Source organism: Rhinolophus hipposideros, assembly GCF_964194185.1.
Source record: "Rhinolophus hipposideros genome assembly, chromosome: 26".
Lineage (NCBI taxonomy): Eukaryota > Metazoa > Chordata > Mammalia > Chiroptera > Rhinolophidae > Rhinolophus > Rhinolophus hipposideros.
Window position 1 is genome coordinate 19,862,064 of NC_138072.1, and position 24,554 is coordinate 19,886,617.

Genomic DNA, 24,554 nt, shown 5'->3' on the forward strand with positions numbered 1-24,554 from the left:
TTACGTTATTGTGAGAAGACTATGAATGGGTTTAGCTTTCTTTTTTTTTTCTTTCCTTTTTTTCACACTGTTTATTTTCCAGGTTTTAATAAGTAAGTATATACAACTTTAAACTGTGCTTAAAGAAGCGTTTATCAGAACACACCTGCTCATCGACTCACCAACAACTGACTCAGATTCTACCATCCTCGTTACACAAGGGGCTCCAAGGAGAAGGAAAGACACAAGCAACTTGGCAGTCTGGAGAGACGTGGCCATGCAACAGGGATACCAGGTTGTTTACTGAAAATGTTCCTGCAATGAGCTGGTGGCAATGCAGGAAGCCAGTGTGGCTTCTGCCTAAGCAGGGGTACGAGTGTATTCTAGTTAATTAGCCTTTTCCATTTGGAAGAATTCACTTCTGCCAAATGTGTTTATACTTGACTTGAAGTACGTTATATTTATTGTGTTTTAAATCCCATGTACTGCTGAACAATTTAATAGCCTCATAGCAGTATGTACTTTATTTCCAAAAAAAATAATGTCATTGATTCACGTCACTCTTTGTCAATGAACTACTGAGTAGAATTCCAGAATGTCAGACATGTAAGGTAGGCATGATTCTGCCCTTTGAGGGTCCACATCTGTAAATTAAATTACTTCAGCATGTAAGGAATAAATCTGCTTTAAACTTTCAAGCTATTTTCATATATATTATTAAAGTACTGTAACATTTCACTTTAGATGAATGACTGAGGAATAATGAATGACCTTTGAGGAGGAAATAGGAGAGTGATTCCTCAAGATCTGGAATAATCTATTCTTAATTAGGTATTAATGTCAAGTACAAACTTCATAGTGTTCAAAAGCCTGTCATGGTAACATTTTACAAAGTAACAGTTACCTCTTAATGCCGTCTTTTGGAAAAGAAATTTTACACACTTGGTTTGTCATTTTTCCTTAGCGTCTTGTTTTTTAATTGCCCCTGTGCATGAATAAGTCCCATTCTGCCTTGCCTTCCTAGTTTTCTAGGCTGCCGGTTCTCACTCACCATCCACCGTGACAATGGTGTTTGATGCCACCATTGTGAAGGGGATGATCTGGGGAATTTTGTCATCTTTCTTTTCCCATTTTATTTTTCTTGGGAAGGATTGAAAAGTGGTTTATATATGCACCTCCTACCCCTCTCCTTCCATCAGTAAACCAGTTTGGAAACATCCTTGACTACAGAGCAGGCACATAGCGGGGTCATGGGGAAATCGGGCAACTCCACCCTAAGTGAGGGGTGTGTTTTAGTTTTAGCCTTTGGAACACTGGAATAATTCTCAGTCTTTGTTTAAACTACCCTAGTTTCAAAAGTCTGTAGTTTCCTTCTCTCTCACATGTCCTGAATCTAACCCCCTACCCCAAATAGTTTCTATCCTTAGGAATTGGTTTCTCTGCAACCTAAGTCCATTCCTCCCCCCATCATCTATTTACCACAGTTTGCCCTAGAATCATTTTTGCTCAAGTATGTTTCCTTCGGAAACATGTTAAGTGGCGATCGTATTTGGATAATTGTATTGCTGGTGGTTTTTGTTATCTTCTGTATGATTTTCTGTGTATTCTGAGCTTTTACAGCAAATATGTATAATTTAGCTACTAAAAATATCCTTAAAACTAAAATTAAAAAATCACTATTTTCTTCTTCGTAGTACACATACTACTCTGAGCATATACAACACATGCCACATACAAAAAAACTGCCAGTATGCTGTCAAATATGTGTATTTTAAAAGAAGATAGTATTAATTATTATTTATTTTGTACTCACTACCTGCCAGACTCTTCTATCAGTGCTTTACATGTACTTTCTTGTTTAAGCTTTACTTTGCTCTTGGAAGGGGAATGCTTTTATAATTCTCAATTTAAAGATGAAGAAACTGAAACTCATGGGAGTAAAAAAATCTTATGCTGTCACAAAGCTGATAAAAATAACAGGTGAGAGATAAACCATTGAAAGAAGGTGCCAATGTTTATGCTTCGATCAAGATAGTTACACTTCTGTCCTGATGAGAACTTGCATTTAAAAAAAATTAATAGTGTATTTTATTTAACCCTATATATCCAAAATATTGTAATTTCAACATACAATCCAATAAAATTATTAGACTATTTTACATTTTCTACATAGTAAGTCTTCATAACACAGTTTATTTTAAACTTCCAGCATATTTCATGTGGCTAGTGGTTACCTTATTAGATATTATAGTTCTAGCCACAGATAATTTTTTAACTCATAATTTTATATTATTTCTAACAAAATCTTTTTTTTTTTTTTTTAATTTCCAGACACATTTTATTATGGTTATGCTTGAGCACAAGGTTGGGAGCACAAAGGAAAGAAATGTCCTCTGAACTGACTCCCAACATCTCCTTTTTGCAATTTATTCTCTTTTTAGTTTAAAAATTGCCCAGCTTTATGAAGATATTATTGACATATGTGAAGGTTTAAGGTATACAAAATGATGATCTGATACACATATATTATATTGTGAAATGATTACCACAATAAGGTGAGTTAACACCTTCATCCCCATAATTAATTACTTTTTTTGTGGTGATAACACATAAGACCTACTCTCTTAATAACATTCAACTTCCACATAGAAGTGGAACATATAAGATCTTGAATTTTGTTATAGTACTTTACAGTTTACAGAAGATCTTTTAACATTTTTTGTTAAAAGATTTCCATACAAGCCACAGGGCAGGTATCATCTCTAGTTTAATGATTCAGAGCCTGGAATTTAAGGAGGTTAATTAAATGTCTTCCCCAGAGCCAGACATTTAGCAAATAGCAAAGTCAAGGCCAGAGAGCATGTCTTCTGATTTCAAACCCAAATATGTGCTTTCTGCTACTTTACCTGATAGAGATGGTTTACACATACGTAATGTTCTTAAGAGAGAATATGCTAGTGCGACATGGAAAGGGGGCAGACGATGCTGAATTTGGAGGTAGTGCTAATCATACATTATGATGCCTACAGAGATAATCTATTCATTTAAAAAAACAAACAAACCAGAAATCAAGATAAATGACTGGGAGGTAATTGGGGCACTTGAATTGTACGTATTTTTAAACATATTCTCCAAAGAGGTAAAGTTAAATAATGGTAAGTCTAAAATTTAGTTCAAAATTTACTTTTAGAATAGCAAATAATAAATACTTCAAAGATAATGAAAAATTTTTTTCTGGTTCTCAAAAATAATTTTTTACATGAGTTTCCTTTTCATTTCTTCTAGATATGACTAATCTGAGTAAAAAAGTCAATGCAGATAACAATAATAATCATTTTTTAAAATTCTTAAAAGATAAATTTGAATTTTTATCACTAAAGCTCATGAAGTAAACTCCAGCCTTTACTGTTTTACATGCAATGGCTACAGCTGACCAGACAGAGCTTAGGTGGGGATGTCAGTGTCCCCTGAACGTCTCCTGGATTCCTTGCGTGAATAAGAAGAAATGAAGAGCCGGCGATATCAGTGTGCCCACATGTCAAAGGAGTAAACTGAATTTTCCTAAATAACAAGCTATAAAATATTGTTTCATTTTGTTAGCGCTGTGTATAGTAAGATACTAAAAATTTCATACAGATATATTTTTCAAAAATAAAATCTAAATATTCTTTAATAACTCTAATTTTACCTACATCATCATTTTTGTTGTTGTTGGTTTTATTTTATTTATTTTTTTAGTCTGCAGCACAGATTTCAATAAAAGGTAAAAAAATATTTGAGGAAAATGAAAGTAGTTTGTATTCAAATTAGCTGTATGTATTATTAATAAAGTTAAGGATACTATATTTTTTAAATTGAAGATGCAGATCAAGATTAGTGTATAAATTTAGGATGTTAAATTCACATTGAAAGACAAATGACGATGCAGAATGTTTCCTTCAATTCCATTTTTAAATGTTCATTAATGTGTAACAGAATGGAACATTTTAATTCCTTTGATTTTTAAGCCCAGAATCTCAAGATAAAAATAAAGTAAAATAAAATATTCTTAAAACAGAGGGAGGGCAATGTCTACTGCTCTAACACTAATCAAAAATAAAAATCTTTTAACTTTCCATCACGCAAGAGCTAATGCAGAATCCATGAGTACTTTATCCAACAATGTCAACAACCTCTATTTGCTTCTTGGAACATCTAACTGACATTTACAGAGTCAAAATTCGGATGGCTCATTTACACAGGGCCACCATGTGAAAGCAGAGACACAATTATGTGTCAGTTTGGCTGAGCTCTATATAACCTGTGACAAATGGATGGTTCCTGTGTCCTTCTGACCCCGGGGAGCTCCCGAGTGCCTGGTGGAAAACAAAGCAGAAGACCGTGCACTCATCACGAGGCTTCATTACCTCAAGATAATGTGAAGTCGTCTCCATTGCTGTCTCCATTGCAGCCATAAGACTTTAGTTCCATGTTGATCTGATTCTTTATGAATTAGATTATGAGATGTCGAGAAGCGCATGGGGCAAGCAGTCTGGACTACATGAAGATTAGAACTGGCAAGAGGCGGTCAAGACCAGAAGCGGGATGGCCTCATGCTGCTGAGGTTCCACTCCTATCGCTGGCATGTGCACATGTGACATCTTTCAGCCTCAACTTCCTCATCAGAAAAACGGGCATGATGATCACAGTGCCCACCTCAATGGAGAACTGCTATGAGAAACAGATCAATTAATAAATGTAAAATCCTTAGAAATTTCTATGGCTCGATGAATCCAGGCCTGAAGATTCTCTAAATTTGCCAGGACATATTGAGCCTGTGCAGTATAATAAAACTTTTCTACATCCAATTCCAAGCTTCTGGTCTTTTAGTCAGTTCTTAGATTAATATCTATCATCAATTTCAGCCTTTCATTTTGGGCATTCATTCCTTCAAGCAAGGCATCTACTGAATTGTTATCATTTACATGAATACCCAAATGTAAGAACCAAATATCTTAAACAGTGATGATATACTAGGAGAAAACATGGCTAAGTTCAAGTTCCACTCAAGCAGTTTTTAAAACAGTTCTGTTCCTAACTAATGACTTCCTTAATTGAAGTCCTACTATACTGGGGGGAAAACATCACATCACTTAGTCTTCAATTGCCAACTACAAGTCTTCAACCATTTTTGATATCTAACTCTTATCTAATTATATTTAAATTTTCTGAGTGTTGACTTTGTTTCTTAATTCTCTTAAACTTGCTAGATACCTTTAGGTCTGAAATCCGCATATCATACAAATAATATAAAAGCTCACTGCATCCTAATACACAGTTTCTAATATATAAATTACTGCTATGTGAAAAGTTGCTGAAAGTCATCTCCGAAATATGGCTTTCTGTAATTCATATATTGTTCAGAGGCAAACCCATCTTTTATTCATATTGGAAAAAATGAGCTCCACCAGGTATGAAACGAAGGAAATCCTGTAATTTTAATATCCTAATCTAATATCACCAAAGCATTAAAAAGGTCCAAATTAAAGGGTACTCTGGCACTTCCAATTGTACGGCATAACCCAAGTCTGTTTCACTCTAATGAGAAACTGTCAAAGACAGTCCTTCTTCTAGCCTCTCTTCACCTTCATCTTGCCCCTACCATTACATATCCCCCCACCTTTCATCTCTATGGAGATAATTATGAGAAAAGGTTTCTCTAACGTCTAAGGTTTCTTCCAATTCAAACCAACTTCCTGGTTGGGGAGGTGGGAGGAAGGAGAGCTATCTTCTTTTAATAAGGCCAGCCTTCCTGTGGGATTAGAATCCCATCTTGGTTAACCGTAATTACCTCCTAAGAGCCCTATCTTCCAATAACATCACATGGAAGTTGGGCCCCAACATATGAATTTGGGGATACACAATTCAATCCAAGGCACTCTGAAAAGTTAAAGAGCTGTTGTAACCTTGTAAACAGAAAGGTGGAGAGCACCTGCGGCCCTGATTTTGCAGAGCTGATGGCAGCCATCACAGCACTCTTCTAAGGAAGCTCAGTTGGGATGTAAATACTGCATACAGCCTGGTGATCTGATGTCCTACTCCTAACTATGCTTGAGATGTTCTTCTATGGAGTACGCGAATAAATTCATAGAAATGGCTGGAAAAGACGAAGGAATCAATCTGAGGTCAGAATTTACTGAATTCAAAAGAAATATATGAACATATATCTTCTCCTCACCCTAATCCATGGAAAAAGTAATCTGTATACCTTTTAGCTCCTATTTCTGCTGTTTCCCAGATCTCACTGTCAAGAAACCGTTTTGTTCCCCAAGGTAAAGCTCTCCTGCCAGTGGCTGCTATCTGTTTTGTCTCACAGGTGAGAGCAAAGAGGACCACCATCTTTTCTCACGGAGCTATTCATGTTTAAAGAATCTTCAAGTTCTTCTTGAGGAGCTCCTCAGTCTTCCTAACTTTTCCTGCCTTGTGTCTGTTACTCATCTTGGTGATTTTTCCTTCAAATGCTCTTCAAAACCTCCAGGTTCCCCTTGAGGTACAGAACCAATACACTCACTCATTAGGGTCCCATTAGTATTGAGCTTATGGGCAAGATTCCCTTGCTAGTCTTGAAGTTAGCTGGAAAAATTTCAAAACAGAGAGGTGCAATGGTGCCTTACATCACCTCAGCTACTACTTCTTATTCCAGAAAACTTTGTCTTTCCTAATTGTAAATAACCACAACTCTTCCATTATTTTTGCCATGGAAAGAACCTCTAACTAGAGTTTCAATTCAGGAGTGTTGAATCTTGCACTTTAATTATCTTAAACTCTGATATGCTGCTCCCATAGAATCGCTTGTTCCGTGCATATGTAAAATTGTCTTTAAAACAAATGGCACCATCATCAACAAACCAGTTTCTTCAAAAGACAGACGCACCATTTTTTCCCCACTCTGTCTGACTGATTCCAGCCTCTGAATATTTATCTGGAAGACATTTCTATTTTGCTTAAGATGCCTAAAAAAGAGACCACCTTTCAGATTCAAGAGAATGAACCTGGAACAGATTTCCGGAGACGAGCCTAGAGGGAACTGACCTAAGATCTGGTGACATTTGAAACAGCAAATTATTTTGAGATAGATGTGTCCCTTGGAGTGTCTTTGCCACAGTGATCTGTGTCAAAACATCGAAATAAGTACTCTTTATTTCATTACTTCACAATTGATCTTTCCATACACTTGACCTTAAGGGGAAATCCTCAAAAGTTGTGCCTCAGAGATTTGAAAGCCCACCCCAACCCCCATTTAGGAGATCTAGAACTGGACATTCCCTTTTACATCAAAATATGGAGAAAGCCATTTTGTCCACTATCATATACACATCCAAATTACGAGACATCAGCATTACTGTACAGAAAAGGTTAATACAACATAAAACACTGTATCGATAAGTATTATCGATTGCTGTGCACAGACTTATTTTCAAGGCCCGATACGCAAGACACACCACCACAAGCCGGGATGAAGGGGTTACAGAGTTTTATTACAAAATGAAAGTAAGTAAGACAAGACAGAGATTAGAGGAATATATTATCATACCACTAACTAGCAAGGAGGCAATTCATCATACCACCAGGGCCCGGTCAATTAGAGTTGTAGAAACAGCAATGGCCTTTCATCAGCAGGGCAAAATCCCAATCAAGTAAAGTTATCAGCACGGGCAAAACATCATGCGCAGAAGCAGCACCGGTAAAATATCAACATGGGCAAAACATCATGCGCAGAAACAGCACCGGCCCTTCATCAGCACGAGCGAAACACCTTACAGCAGCCCAGGCGGCCGGGGAACAACTGTTGCTGTTGCTCCTCTGCCTTCTGGGGTTTTGAGGACTTCACTAACAACAGCAGCAAGGAGCCAATAAGCATACGTGTTAACAACACAAGGAACTGGCCTCGGATCTGGCTAGAAGCCGGGGCCAGTCCTTGGTATGAGATTAGCTGTATCAGAGCTCGGCCCACCTGTACCAAGGCGAAGGCCAGGCTCCACATCCTGTAAATATTTTCTTGGTCCTTGGGAGGGTAGCCAATCCTTCCAAGGCCAAGCACGTATCCCAGCCATTGTGAGAGTTTACATCCCCAAATGTTCCCAGGCAGACCTTCATATATTCACTTAAGTTCATTTAAAATGATAATTGACTGTTTTCTCCCCAGGAACAATATTTAAAATTTAAAACAGAAGAATTACTATATGATGAGATCCCCAGGTAGACATGAAGGCTATAACTTAATGTCACTCTAATCTATCTTTAGATAACTGCTCAGCAGTTACTCCCTTAAGCTGACATTTTATTTAAATTAAACTGAATACACGGACTATATCATTTATGCCTCTTGGCTACATGATGAAAAGCTTGTAGCCTTGGACCTTTAATTATTTTTTTCTTTTTTTTTTTTTGATAAGAATCAGGAAACCGTCCTAACAACATTTTGAGTAAGGTAAAATTCTTTAAGCAAACACAAGGCATATCCATTATATGTGTTTTTTTTTTCTTTCATAAGTACCAGGCTTTTAATATTATTCAGTTTAAGGTTACCTTTAGTTGGGGTGGATTATCTGGGTGACTTCAGTGAGAGATTGCTGTCCCTTTCTCCCCAATAATATTTTTTTAAATTACTCTTAGAAGCAAACTTTGGAAGTTCCGAATCACACTGACCAGTACCTCTCTTTACAAGGCTGATGGGCTCCTTCCTACAAGTTTAAAGTGAAGTCAGCTGTTGCCAGAGATCTGGAGTCGGCCATTCCATCCCCTCACTGCCCAGCTCCCATTTATGGCCCTGGATGGTCCGATACCTGAACAGGTCTATCTCATGGTCTCTCCAACCCCAGAGGAGCTTCATTTAACAGAGCATCAAGGGTCCAGCCCCTGGCAGCTCCCATCCACACCTGGCAAGTTTTCCTGCAGTGATGCTGGCTCTTTAGCTCCCTTGGTCCCACCCAGAAAGTATGAGCTAAACAAAAGTTGCTGCTTTCTGCTGTTCTCAGATAGGGTCCAAATATCCTACCTGCTTCAACTTCAGATACTTTGAAGTTTCCCATCAACTCTCTGGAATCCTTTCTCTTGGATTCTGATATATCTATGCTCGGGTGTTTTGTTATGAGCAGATGCATTACATATAAATATATATGACAAATTTTTCAGCCATTACAGGTCAAACAAACATTTTGAATTTTTAGGAATATTAACAAAAACAATCATATGCAACTCTTTTAAATGATAGTCCTTTTCTAAAGCAGACAGGAAATCATTTATTCTGAATTTCCACATAAGGGGTAATTTTTGAGAAACAAAGTCCTATTTGTAAGTGATTTTTTTTCTTAAGATGAGAAAGTAATTTAGCATGAAATATGCATAATTTAGGTTAATGCAGCCCTTTCTTCCAGTAATTATTTTACCTAGCTGGGATCAATTTAGGAATTTCAAGTACTACTGTGTTTCCCTGAAAATAAGACCTAGCCAGATAAGCAGTTCTAATGTGTCTTTTGGAGCAAAAATTAATATAAAACCCTGTCTCATTTTACTGTAATACATAATATAGTATAACATAATATAATATAATATAACGTAACATAATACCCGATCTTATTTTACTATAAGACCTGGTATAACATAACATAATATAATCTTATATAACATAATACCGGATGTTATATTAATTTTTGCTCCAAAAGATGCATTAGAGCTGGTTGTCCGGCTAGGTCTTATTTTCGGGGAAACATGGTATATCTCCAAAAACTTGCCTTCACATTAAGTTGCAGGAACAAATTGGAATGTGAATCCATGGGACGGATGCTGGGTGTTACGGCATAAAGGAAATGTAGTGTCTTTGAAGAAAAGAAGAACTCTGCCCATCAACTCCTCTTTCCCTCTGAGGATTACGTGACCCACTGAGTATGTCCCAGGACCATATGAGCCTAGAAGTATTGGCAGTCCCTAGAATCCGCCTCTCATCCACTTTACATGGGCTCATTCCCACACCTTGCACTGACATATAATAACATGGATTATCCATGAATCTTCTTCAACCAGACAGCTCCTGAAGGCAGACCTCCTTTAGGCCCCTCCCAAGCATTTCACATGGAATTCATCAAAGTACCTTTTATTCTTTGTGTTCAAATACTAATTTATGACCTCCCCTCTACAAACTCAGCCCTCTTACTCCGTGTCCTGCCTCCATGGATGACATCTATATCCATTTGCCCTTTTCTTGGAACAATAAAGCCTTCAGACACTCAGCTGGCCACATGGCTACTACCTTCCTTGCTGCTAGGAAGGTATGGCTGTGCAGAAAAGAAAAACGTTTCTTCTACTCCTCACTCTCCCATACATTACTGATGGTCAGCAATTCTTTCCCCATCTATCCTTCACAGAAAAGTCAGAATGATCCTTCTAAAACATGCTTTAATCAGGTCACTCTTTTGCTCAGTCTTCCAATGGCTCCCAGGTCACTTAGTGTAGAATCCAAGGTCCTCACAATGGTCTATCTGGCGTTGCGTGATCTGCTCCTGACTTGATTCCCTTTTCTCATCATTATCCTGCCCTCTATTCCACGGCTCCCCTCTGCCTCTTCCCCAGTACCCCATGCATTCTCATACCTCAGGGCCTTTGCTTATGTTGTTTCTCTCCCTGCACTTCTCATCCATCTTCCCATGGGACCTTACTGAAAAGGACTTTGTTGAACACTCTCTACAAGAGGACACTGCCGTGATTTTCTTAAATACACTTAAATGTACTTAATAAAACTGACCTCCCTGGACACGGAATATTGACATGTCTATCTCCGTACTTCCTCTCTGCCCCTTCTAGACTGTAACTCCTATAAAGGCACAATCTTCTCCGCTTTATTGCTGTCATAGCCTCAGGGCCTAAAAGGATGTCTGGTTCAGAGTACCTAATTGATAAATATCCCAGTTTTAGGATCTCTCAGAAAGAGGAAACATACTCTCTTTGAAGACATCGTGGAAGGTTGATGAAGAATAGGAAATTTGCAAGACACAATAATTTTACTATATTTGGGACCAATATTATGTGTTAACATACAGCATTATCAAACATCTTATTCATCAGTGCTCCTACTTTACAATTCTTTTCACTCAAAAAAACCTACAAAAACACCACCACTCTAATCAGAGAAAGTTACATTTTTATTCATGTTCTTATCATCTTGTCCAGTGAATGTTTACTTAACCTAAGCTCCAATGTGAACCTTTCTGTGCACAAAGTAAGGGCTTAAAGCTAAGGAAAAGATTAGGTCCATCGATATTTCATTACCACCATTCCTCTTAAACTTGTAACACTTCAATACAGAATCCTCCCCTGAAGGAAAATGAACTGAGAAGTCTCATTCTGTATTTTTGAACAATACAAATTAGTTACATCCAAACAAAACACATTTTTACTTTAATTGTTATTTAAAACTCCCATGGAGAGAACTGGAAAAGTTTACATTATTTTAAAACAAATATAGCAGATACACACACACACACACACACACATATACATACAGAGGCACTATATATATTATACATAATATATATAGTATATTTATAATGTATACACATATATAGTATTTTTAAATTATCTTCACCCTTTAGGTTTTGAACTAAATCTCCAACTGTCACTTCATCAATAGTGAATTTATTACAATACTGGGACCAAAGTGATATATCTTTCATCTGAATTTCAACAATGAGAATAAATGATATTACAGTACAAGATTAGCTACTCTAAGAATACAGAATGATTTAAAGGACTTTAGAAGTATCTGTCATTGTCCTTTTTGAGTCTCTTTGTATATCACCTCACAACATAGATTCCTCAAAGGCACTATCAACACTTTGTTACCTGAATTTGAGTTATATACTATATAAAACAGACAACAAAAAAGTGTAAGTTTTGGTTTTCTATTAATTTAGTACTCACCAGAAAAGTTTTATACTATTTCAGTAAGAGTCTTAAAAAAAGGATTTATATTTTAAAAATATTTATAAAATAAAGTCCAGCTGTTTATAAAGAAGAAAAATAAAATAAACTGAAGGGAGAATTAAGGTAACTATATAATTTTACACTGAATCTAGCAAAGAAGAATGCAGTTAGCATTTAGAATAAAAATCTATTCTAAGGTATATGTTCTTTCCAAAATGTTAGTCATTAAAAATAACAACAATTTTTCTAAACCTAAAAATATTTCACTAAAACAATTCTGTTACTCAACTTCATCTACTTACTGAGTTATTAAACCAAAGTGTGCTGAGTGTGTGCACTGGGCACTCTCTTAAGTACTGGGAAAGTGAAAACGAGGAACAGGATGCCTGCCCTGGGGCTGTGGGCACAGCACAGCCTCAGTTCCTCACATGTGGCACAAGGACTCGTCATGTGCTCATCTACGACTTCTATTCTCCATAGCAATCCTTAGAATTGATCAATTGTCCACATTTTCTTTAAATGCATTACCACCCAGTGTTTCTGGAGTGCTTACTAACTTTCAGAATGTAGAGGATGCAAAAATCCAGGCCTGCAGGAGCACGGGGCCTGGAGTTGGTGCAGGTCTGGGGAAGGGAGCCCTCACGCTGGCCCTCCGAAGCTTTGAGACTGTAAGTTAGGCACTTCCCAATCCCTGCAGACATAATTTTTTCTCTCCATCCCTCCCTTTGATATAAAATTGAACCATGAAGGGCCTCTGTGATGTCAAAATTAAAATCACTGTCCTCTGAAGTCTTACACAGAGCAAGTCCTTTCTAACCTTATTTCATTAAGGCTTTTCAACAGTATGCCCATCCGTAAAGTGGGCCTAATTACCGTCACTGGCAGATGGGAAAGCAGAACTAAGGTAGGTCAGGAAACAGGGACACGCAATTGGTAGGTTTTAATCCAGGACTTGAACCCTGAGCTCCTCACTGCAAAATGTATGCCCATAACCAGTACACTACGCCACTAACTATGGGGAAGCGCTTTTAAACCATAGATACATCGACATACTATGCTGTTAGTCTTAAAGGAAGAGGGACGTGTGTACAAATAAATACAATATGCTTAGTGGACTTGAATAAGCTTAGCATTAAAATGTATGGCATTTAAAACATTAAATACTGTGTTCATAATTTTATAATAGAGTTTGAATAGTTAGTCCTGGAATCTTTTACCACTGTGGTAAAATACTTTTAGGAAAAACCCAAAACAATATTGCTAAGTCAATGGGGGAAAAAAATAAATATATATTTCTTATAATATATTATATTACATTATAACATACACATTATATATAAATTATTATATTAATGTATAAAATATTATATATAAAATAGTATATATAATATTTATTATATATATTATATGTTATATATTATATTATATATAAAATATGTATAAAATATATGTTATATAAATATATATATTTATAGATATTTATAGATCTATTATGTATAATATATATTATTATATATAATAAAATTATATATTATATGTTATATATAATATATATGTTATATATATTATATACATATTAATATAATATATATAATATATATCCTGGTTATGGTTCCATGGCTTTTATGACTGAAATGGAGTAAGAGAGAGCCTTAAGAACATGGTGGGCCATGACATCTCTTATGAAAGAGATGTCAATATGAAATCCAAGAAGGTAGCAGAGGTGAGGCTGGCGCAAGAGAAGGCTAATATTATATTAGTCCCTTCTGCACATAGATCAATGAAAAACATTACAATATAGTAAAAGACAAATCAAAATCACCAATTTTTTTTGCAGACTGGCAACAACCTTAAGGACAGACAGTTCTGTGTATTAGGGTGAAATATCCAGTATGGAATCAGAAACAGCAGTATTGATGGTGGTAAGACTATAGTTATAAACTCTAATGCATACATTTCTTGAGAGCGCCTGGTTAAAATTTGTCACACTTAACATTAGTTAAGGCAGATTTTTATGGTTTTATGATACGAAGACCATAAATTTATTAAGTTTTTTTCAATGTTAAAGAGTTGAAAACATAAAAGGAATGAATTTAACAATGCATAGACTGATTTTTAAAAAGAGTATCTAAGGATCAGTGTGATCTAATTTACTCAGAAAGACAGTGCCATAACAGCACTGCGTGATAGTGCTCTTCCTGAGTACCTTCTCTAATGAATCGCAGTGATGGATAATGTCTGACCTAGCACTGGGGTTGCACAGGAAAAATCAGCTTCCATTAAAAGGGCTTCATTAACAAATACATTTAAAGACCAAATATAAAACTGGTAGATGTTTTCTTAGCACAAATTAATCCATTAATTATTCTTGGGCCATAGGGGATACATCTCACGTCTCATTAATTTTCAAAAAATTACTATTGTTATTAAAATAGTATTATTAAGAAAATGATATTCCAAGTTATCTGGCACACATTTGGCAATCAATATGAATCTGTTGAATGGATGGATGACATCTGACCCTAAGTGATAGCCTTTGTCCCATAATTATTTCCTAAGTACTTACGTTAATAAATAATAAAGGAAATTGAATGACTCTACATCTTACAAAAGATGTTAAAGTTTTAGGAGGTGGGCACATTACATTTTTCTCTATTGAACTTTTTTCCAAGTGAAAAAGGGTGGGAGGGTGAAAGCTCAAATGAATTCAACTCACTGCTAATCCTTTTGGATGCTCCAGAATGTTGGGGAAATTTATTTATTGCATCACCTCTCTAGCTGGAAGGGCATGATAAATCTAGAGGGCTTCATGGATCACTTAGCATTTATTCAATAATAAAGCATTTGTTTAGTGACCATTTAGGACTGCCATTAGGAATACTAGAATGAATATAATATGAGGGTCCCAGACCTCCAGGAACTCATGGTCTGAAGGGGGAGTGATCAAGGAAATCAGTAAGTTAAAATACAGAGTGTAAGCGCTGAGTAACTATGAGGGAAGGGCTCACTTGTGGAAAAGATGAGCAGGGCAGGTGGAAAGGCATCAATGAACAGGTGAGATTTAATCTGGGTTTAAAGGTTACAACAGATTTGGTAGGAAAAGGGTTCAGTGGCTCCAGCAGCATGTACAAGCAGTGTTTGGATAAGTCCCTGGAAATAGTAAGACACTGGAATGGTGGGACGTATACAGGAGTCATGGAAGGGAGTGGCTGAGATGAGCTTGCATAGGAACTTAGTCAGTTTGTAAGATGATGGAGTCAACAGTTTATAAGGTAGAGAGGTAACATGTGGTCCATTTTTTTTGGTGAAGATATGGATTATTTTGGAATCAGCACTGAGGAATGATTGGAGTGAGAAAAACCGGTGGCAAAGAGACAATTGAGGAGATGATTAAAGAGGATATTTGAGTCATTCCATTGAGATGCTAGATGATAGAAACAGCAAGACGGTGGAAGAAGAGTGAGTCAAAGATAGAACAAATTTTGAGAATATGGGAGAAGCAGCACAGGAAGTTTTTATCATTGTTTTTGTTTGTACTCTTTGGGGATGAACATGGACTACAGGTTACAAAACTGCCTTTCTTTCGAGAAAGCCAATGGAAGGTCTCTAGAAGGAAACTGAGAAGTTAGCATATTTAAGCTATTTAAGATATTTAAGAATAAAATGCTCATGTATTCCTCACAACAATCCCAGGAAAATATTTCTGTTTTCATTTTTAGATGAAGAAACTGAAGCCCAGAGAAGTTAAATATCTCTTCTCAAATTATAGAGCCAGAAGTCCTGGCTGGGGTTCCATGGTTGTTACAACTGAAACACAGATGTGAAGGAAGACAGAGCCCTGAGAACATGGTGGGACATGACATCTCTTAGAGGTTCAATGTGAAATCAGAGAAGGTAGGCAGAGGTGAGGCTAGAGCAAGAGAAGGCTACGACCAATGGTGCGAGTGAAAGTAGCAACAGCTCAACAGTTCAGTTGTAGGAAACCGAGGATAACCCAAAATACAAGTAGAGACTGCAATGGAGACAGACTATCTCTACCTTTGTCTCTCATGAAACGACATGATATTCCGAGTGCAGACATCATCTTCTATTTAAAAGGAAAAAGGCTCCCTTACATACATATTTCCACATGCATCTCTTCTTGGCTCCATCTGCAAAGACATGCTCCCTTTTGACTTTCCCTGTCCAGCCTCCAATCTCACTCTCTCCAAGGTCCCCATCTCAGAATATGCACACACTCTCCAGGCACTGCCTTGTCTTATTCACCTATGTATCCTTTCCCTGATTACTGAATATTTTCCTCAAGGCAGTTATTTAGAGCAGGGTTTCTCCACCTTGACACTATGGATACTTTGGTCTGGATAATTCCCTGTTGTGGGGTGGGGGTAGGGTGGGGGGAAATCTCATGCATTTTAGGAAGCTTGCATCATCCCTGGCCTCTGCCCACTAGATGCCAGTAGCACTTACCTCTCCTCTGGGACAACCAAACGAGGCTCCAGACATTGCCCAGTGTCCCCTATCGGGCAAAATCGCCCTTGTTGAGAAGCATTGATTTAGATGATTAGGGTTTTGCATTGAGAGAAAGGAAAAGTTCAGGTTATCAGGTTTCTCCCTTTTAGGAAGTGAATGGGAATTACTCTTGACAATTTTCTGTAATACGTTTTTCTTATATGTAAACTGTGGATATTATCTATCTCACAGGGCTGCTTTGGCGATTAAATTAGATAACCTGAAGTAACGATAATTAATATGTGTCAGGGGACTGCCTAGGTACTGGATCACAGCAGTACCTCGAAAATATGAGATGGTCGAGCAGATAAAATTGTGGTAACTGCTCTGCAGTACAAACAGCTTAGTGTAAAATGGTCTTTATTAGTTGAAAATGTATCCCAGAAGGACAGCTTCCAGCACGACCATGATAACATTTTGTTTACAACTTTGAGACAAGCTCTCAGACTTCTGTATTTTTTTCCTAAACAGGAAGCAAATGTATTGCAACCAGAAGTGAAGACTATGCCCAAAGTCATAGGTAACTAGTGGAAGAAGAATATTAATGTGAGACTTGGGCCATTCTACTTGGTTCTATTCGCTGCATTTTTTTAACACTTTGTGTATGGTTTAATGAAATATTTGGAAATAAGCTATGCATGAACATAGGCAAGGGCTGTTTTATTGATGATTCATTTTTTCCTATAGATCTATTTCCACTGGTTTTTCTATATTGAAAATAGTCTTTTCAATCTTTTAAGGCCAGAATTCATCCACAAGTATTTCTAACTCTCTTCATCGCATAGAATGTTGCTTGCAAAATATGTGACTCCCCTTTCTTTCCTTCTTAAAAGGATCAAATTGTGTGCCATACTTTTATGAAGATCAATCACAACAGTTTTTACGTTACAATAGCTTTGATATAAAGCTATAAAGATTTAAAATGAGGTATATTTGAAGAGAAGGACAATCATGTAAAGTCTGTTCCACTAATACAAAGAGTTGTTATTTAGTACAGTAAGGGGCAGTTTACTTCTCACTGTTCAATGTTCTCAAAAATACATAAAGACTGGCTCATTTTTCAAAAGCTTAAAGGGTAACAAAATTAAACATACAGATATCTAATAAATACGGTGTTAGGCAAACACACAATTTTATGCCTAATGAAATAAACTACATAATTTGAAATAATTTTATGAGGACCTAGACAGCAATGTGGAAACTACCGCTTTAACTTGATTCCATGAAACACTCGAAATTTAATTGAGAGTGGTAGAGAAAGGAAGACAAAATCAAGACCTCTGGGACCATTGAGGTTAAAAGGCCAAAGGATTTCATCACACAAAATCCTGACTTCAATGAATTTCTTTCAACCATGAGCTGACTACAAATATAAGTAAGATGGGTGAAGACAGATATACCTGCCAGATGTGTCCATCGGCCCTGGGGTATCATCAGCCTGCTTTCACCTCCATGCCTATCAGGGATGTAATTTCTTTTCTTAGAGAATGAATATTTTAATGTTAGGCAAAGCTTTGCTTTTCTTGGGCTGTTTTTCTTTTTTGAAGATAACAAAATTATATAACGAAATGTTACATTAGCTACTAAAAAGCTTAGAGTCAAGTCTGAGGATCAACATTAGCAACTGTAGGCTCTGGGGTCTTCCTATTTGTGACTGATACGTCTCCAGTGTTATTCATATTTGTCCTGCCCTAATTTTCTGTTTCATTTATAATTATTTTATTCTTGTTATAAACCACCTAAATATTTTTTTCTTGTTTAAAAAAAAAAGAAAGCAGAGAACAGGTATATAAATAAGAACAAGTAAAGAGTAGAGGATGAAAACGCTTAGAAAAGCTAATAATGTAAAGAAAAATATGTTTTAACCTTGACATGGCCAAGTTAAATATGGGAAAGTTCTTGATTTCAGAACCCTTGACACCAAAGTTATCATTTGTCATATTATTAATACTCTGATAAAGAAGAATGGTTTGCTTTTAAAATCTCCCCCATATGGGATTACAATTTAGAAATTCTAAATATATTAAATTACTTTTCCCTGAGGAACAGAATGTTGTTATACTAAGAATGCAATTTAAATTCAAAGTGAAATTATACAACTGCTGAGAAAATAACTTTATGCATGAGGGTTTACATTACTGTTGATAAGACCATCCGATCATTTTGGACCATCTATTTTTTTTCTGAAATGCAAAAGTGAAGCAATGTATAAACCATATCATGTGTAATTGGGTTTAAACTTTGCCAAGAGAAGTCAGAGACTTAACAGATAAGTAGATGGAGGCCTGGGAACAATTCAAGTGTCCCCTGGAGTTTATCTGGGTGCCATGTCACCTGATTGGACAACACTGGAAGCGGTCTGGCACAGTGCAGCTGTTTCTGCACCAACTAGTATTTACAGCAATGTTGTAATATTGCTCACCTCTTAAAGTTTGTCCACATGACTCCAGTAAATATTTGCAGATAAAGCACCTCAATCAGGAGTCTTTACTAGAACACCTCCTTCACGTTACAGGAAAAAAAATTAAAGATGAAAATATTACTGAAGAAGGCAGCGAAGTAAACAGCCATGTATTAACAAAACCAGGATGAGCTGCTAACCAACATGTTAGCTTTCTGGCCCTCTGACTTTGTCCAGATTCCTTAAAAATAATGCCCATCTCTGCTCCAGTAGACAATATCAGTTACAGTCTCTAATCTGACGAATTACCACTTATTACTCATTATTTTATGTATCTAGTTTCTTGGCTAAGTCAGTTCCCAGTTTTGGTATAATTTCATCTGCTTGTGTCTAAAATTAAAATGTATTTGAATTATTCATTCAATCATTCTACAAATATTTTTTAAATTATGTTTTATTTTTCAACTACAGTTGACATACAACATTATATTAGTTTCAGGTGTACAACATAGTGATGAGACATTCATACAACTTACAAAGCGATCAAGCCAATAAATCTAGTATCTATCTGATCATTATTACAGTAATTTTTATTATACTATATTCCTTATGCTATATCTTACATCCCTGTGACTATGGTGTAACAGCCTATTGCTATTTCTTAATCCCTTCCGCTTTCACCCAGCCCCCAAACCCCACGGATCTGGCAACCATCAAACTGTTCTCTGTATCTATGAGTTTGTTTCTGATTTGTTTGTTCATTTGTTTTTTTAGATTTCACATATAAGTGATATCATATGGCAATTTTCTTTCACTGTCTGAGTTATTTTGCTTAGCATAATACCCTCTAGGTCCATCCATGTTGTTGCAGATGGCAAAATTTTCTTATTTTTTATGGCTGAGTAATATTCTATTGTATATATGCACCACTTCTTTATCCATTCATCCATTGATGGACACTTAGGTTGCTTCCGTATCTTGGCTATTGTAAATAATGCTGCAGTGAACATATAGATGCTTATATCTTTTCATATTAGTGTTTTGGGTTTCTTTGGATAAATTAAAAAACGTGGAATTACTGGGTCCTTCTCCGTCTCTTGTTATAGGGGAATAGCCTTTGTTTTAAAGTCTATAAAGCCTATTTTGCCTGATATAAATATTGCTACACCAGGTTTTTTTTTTCATGAAATGTTTTTTTTTTTATTAAATTCATTGGTGTGACAATTTTTAGTGAATTTACATAGATTTCAGGTGTACAATTCTGTATTACATCATCTATAAATCCCATTGTGTGTTCACCACCCAGAGTCAGTTCTCCTTCCATCACCATATATTTGATCCCCTTTACCCTCATCACCCACCCCCCACCCCCTTACCCTCTGGTAACCACTAAATTATTGTCTGTGTCTATGAGTTTATGAAATGTTTTCCTATCCCTTTCCTTTCAATCTGTGTGTGTCTTTCAATCTAAAGTGAGTCTCTTGTAGGCGGCATGTGTAAAGGTCTTGTTTTCTTATCCATTCAGCCACCCTATGTCTTTTAATTTTCTTTTTGTCTTTAACCTTTGGTGTTGTCATTATGATGTGTCTTGGTGTGGGCCTCTTTTGGTTCATCTTGTTTGGAACTCTGTGCTTCCTGGGCTTTTATGTTCATTTTCTTCACCAGGTTAGGGAAGTTTTCAGTCATTATTTCTTCAAACAGATTTTTAATTCCTTCCTCTCTTTCCTTCTTCTGGTACCCCCCAGACCCCTCATCATGTGAATGTTGGTAGGCTTGATGTTGCCCCAGAAGCCTCTTAAACTATCCTCATTTTTTTGGATTCTTTTTTCTTTTTGCTGTTCTGACTGGGTGTTTTATGCTACCTTACCTTCCAAAACAACAAAAGAACAAGACAAACAAATGAGAAACAAAAACTCATAGACACAGACAATAATTTAGTGGTTATCAGAGGGTAAGGAGGGTGGGGGGTGGGTGATGAGGGTAAGGGGGATCAAATATATGGTGATGGAAGGAGAACTGACTCTGGGTGGTGAACACACAGTGGGATTTATAGATGATATAATACAGAATTGTACACCTGAAATCTATGTAAATTTACTAACAATTGTCACCCCAATAAATCTAATTAATTAAAAAAAAAATAGTTAATTTGATTCTCTGTTTCTTCTAATCTACTCTGATTCCCTCTAATGCATTTTTCATTTCAGTTATTGTCTTTTTCATCTCTGACTGGTTACTTTTTATGTTTTCTATCTCCATTTTTATATTTGTTATCTCTTTGTTGAAGTCTTCCCTGAGATCACTGAGCAATATTATAACCAGTGTTTTGATCTCTGCATGTGATAGATTGTTTGTCTCCTTTTTGTTTAATTATTTTTCTGGAGTTTGTTCTGTTCTTTCATTTTCTCTGTCTTCTCATTTCTTTGTCTCCTAATTTTGGCTGCCTCCCTGTATTTGGTTTTATGTATTAGATAGAGCTGGTATGTCTTCTGGTCTTGATGGAGTGGCCTAATGTAGTAGGTGTCCTGTGGGGTCCAGTGGTGCAGTATCCCCGGTCATCTGACGGGTTGTGTGTGCCCTCCTGTTGTAGCTGAACCTTGGTTGCTGTTTGTACATTCATGGAAAGGATTGATCCCTGGGCTAATCGGTTGTGAGGAGTGGCTGTGACTACAGTGGAAGAGCTGTTATGCAGGCACTGACCCTATGGAGCAGGTTAGCTTTATCAGGGCTCTGGTACCTGCCCAGTCTGCCCTTTGGGTGTGTCATTTGTGGAGGTGATTGGGTGATGCACTGGTGTGATCTGAAGCTTAGCACTAGGTCTGTTGGTTCTGGGGTAAAAAGTTGATTATGCTATACACAATGGGTATTCACACAGACCCAAGCTTCGACTCAGTTTCAATGCACCTTGCATTTATTGATTTTTTTTAAAACTCTTATTAAAATAATATCACTAAACCCCCCAAAGGTATCTTTTTTGATGTAAATCTCTGATGATACCTTATCTTCTTCCCTTCCAGTGGTAAGTGTAAAATCTACAGTTATGGTGTGGTTAGAGTTTAATGAGAAATGTCAGTGGCTAAAACAATGGTCCATACAATCACTGAACAATCACTCTTACACAAAAAAAGTCTCCACTACAGCTCACATCAGTCACTGGATTTAATTATTGACTGGTGAAAAGGAAGGTCTGTATGTCTGAGAAGCTGAAGAAAAGACACCATCTATAACCGACCCTGATAGACAACCCTAATTCTGTTATTATGAATAAAAACTTACCAATATCAACCTACAATGCTGGGTGACTCATGCAACTACAAAGAGGTGACAATTAATATACTTTGGTTGCTGTGCCATAAAAACAATCTTACAATAACGTCATTGCCAAATTATAAAACCCTGATAGTAGTATGAGATCAGGACACTGATGGATGACAGTAGGAGAGGTAGGTAATACTCGAGGGTCACCACCTAGAGGAGCTGAGAAGCAGAAGGTACTGGGGTAGGAGTTGAATAAACCTGCCTGGGCATCTTCAGCTGCACCTTTCATGAAGTTTCCCCTATTTTCCTCATGAAACTTACTATCTCAATGACTTTGTCTTCCAACAAAGCCTGAATTCAGATTCTTTATCCAACCAATGTATAAATGATCATTATCAGTTATCATCATTATTACTATTATCATTATTACTATTATTACTGAACAGGTTTAAACAGGAAGTGACCAGATACTTTTATATTGGATGGAAAATAGTATTCAAGCTATTGATGGAAAATAGCTTGAATAGGGACAAGAATGGAAATGAGAAGATTATTTAAGGACAAATGTGGAAGATAGGGAAGGTAAGTGACATATGACAGAGATGAAGGAAGGTATTCAGCCATGGTTCTAAACCCCAGTGGCACATTAGAATCATTTGAAGAGCTTTTTAAAACTTCTGAAGACCTAGCTGCACCCTGACAGGTATGGACTTCATTGTGCGGGTGTAGCCCGGACACTGGTATCTGATCACAGGGAGGGTTGAGGACTCCAGGTCAGAGCTTAGCCTTGGAGGACACAGTGGGTCAGATGTGGAGAGGATAAGAAGAGGGAAGTATCTCCTTTAACAACGGGATTTCTGGCATGACAACAAGGTGATCTGGTGCATTTGGTGCATTGCAATAGTGACTTGGTCATCCCCTCTTAAGTCCACCCCCCATTCCCTTCCTTTCTTCTGAATTAAGTAATAACACTCTTTCTAATAAAAGCATAACCATGGTCACCAAGGTCATACGTTAAGCAGTAAATCTAGGTCTCATATCTAATTAAGTCTCAGGTCGGCATTACTTCCCAAACATGGTTTTTTGGAGGAGAGAAAGGGGTGGGCACACGACCTGTTATAGAGTTTTACTTTTGAAAATACAAGCTATATAGATGGGAAACTTTTCTAAATATGTACCAGCATATCAATAAACCAGCCATATTCCTAATAGTATTTAAATAATTGAATATGAGACAGCAATGAATCCTGTAATAAAGTATCCCTAAGTGATAACATACCCCCACACACTACTCATCCAAGGAGTCTTAATTGGATTGAATCAGGAGCTACAGGCTTATATCTTATGAAAATTTAATTTCTATTCCCTTCAAAAGAATTCATTAATCCAAACAAAACCCTGTCAAATACCGAATTTTTTGCTTTTATGTCATGATACACCAAGGTAGTAACTGTCATAAAACCTCAGGGATCAAGGGAACATTAATTAATTCAATGTATAGTCACTTACTTGATAATTTAGCACTCAGTTTTGTCTAAGCCTAGACTAATTTTGGATGAAAAAAGAAGTTTATATCTTTCAGTTAGAATTTTGAACTATAGATATTACACTGACAAACATACCAGGTATTACGTATACCTCATATACATGATTTCATATACTTGATTTCCATGGTGTTGTAGATAAGTCTTATTATTTTAAGAACCACATGAGCACAGAATTTCCCCTCTCTCCTGAATGAATGCATTCTTAATTTCTATTTATCACATAACAAACAAGATGAATGGGTCTTTAGGAACCTCATATGTCATACTAAACACACATACTTCTAAGTAGACAAGACAAACGTCATCTCTGACACATGAGTTTTACTCCTCAGAGCAAATTCCATCCTCAGAAAACAACAAGAACAACAGGAATGGATATGTGTCCATAGTTATGATTCAAAGGAATGGTGGAGGATATAGTGGAGGTTTTACATACCTACTCCAGGTAGACCATCAAACCAACCCAGCGTATTAAGGACCGTGCTGTGTGCTGAACTTCCTCTGAAGAAAGAAATCAGGTGCCATGTCACCATGAAAGCTGAAAATCAAACAAATGAAGAAGTGGTAAATAAATCTACACGTGATACAAGGCAAAGCAGGAACCTAGATCACTAAATTGTGAGAAGGGATTTTCATTAAGTGATAGGTTTCATAAATGGGTATTTATCCCAGTGCTTTCCAAATATATTTCATCAAGAAACTCTTTTTTTCTACACGCTTGTCCTTGCCCTGCTGAATGCATGATCTCAGCAGTTACTGAAGAAACAATGAGTTTGTGCCATCTGCTTCCCCACGCAGAGGTCGCATCGTGTGGTCTCTGTCGTATGGTCACAGATTCTCAGTTTGAAACTTCAAGTAATAATAATGTTGAGAATACTCTATAAGATTCATCCCTTAATATG

The 24,554-nt window shown here is 36.7% G+C and overlaps 1 protein-coding gene across 4 annotated transcripts in view; it reads right to left on the minus strand.

Annotated features, from left to right (window-relative positions):
* The window catches only part of CHRM3 (cholinergic receptor muscarinic 3), a 455,157-nt gene that overhangs the window by 195,314 nt on the left and 235,289 nt on the right, over positions 1–24,554 (minus strand). For all 4 annotated transcript variants that reach the window (XM_081039305.1, XM_081039303.1, XM_081039304.1 and 1 more), the window contains exon 4: positions 24,089–24,190. The gene's annotated coding sequence lies outside the window, so the exon portion shown is untranslated. The remainder of the gene's footprint in view (positions 1–24,088; positions 24,191–24,554) is intronic.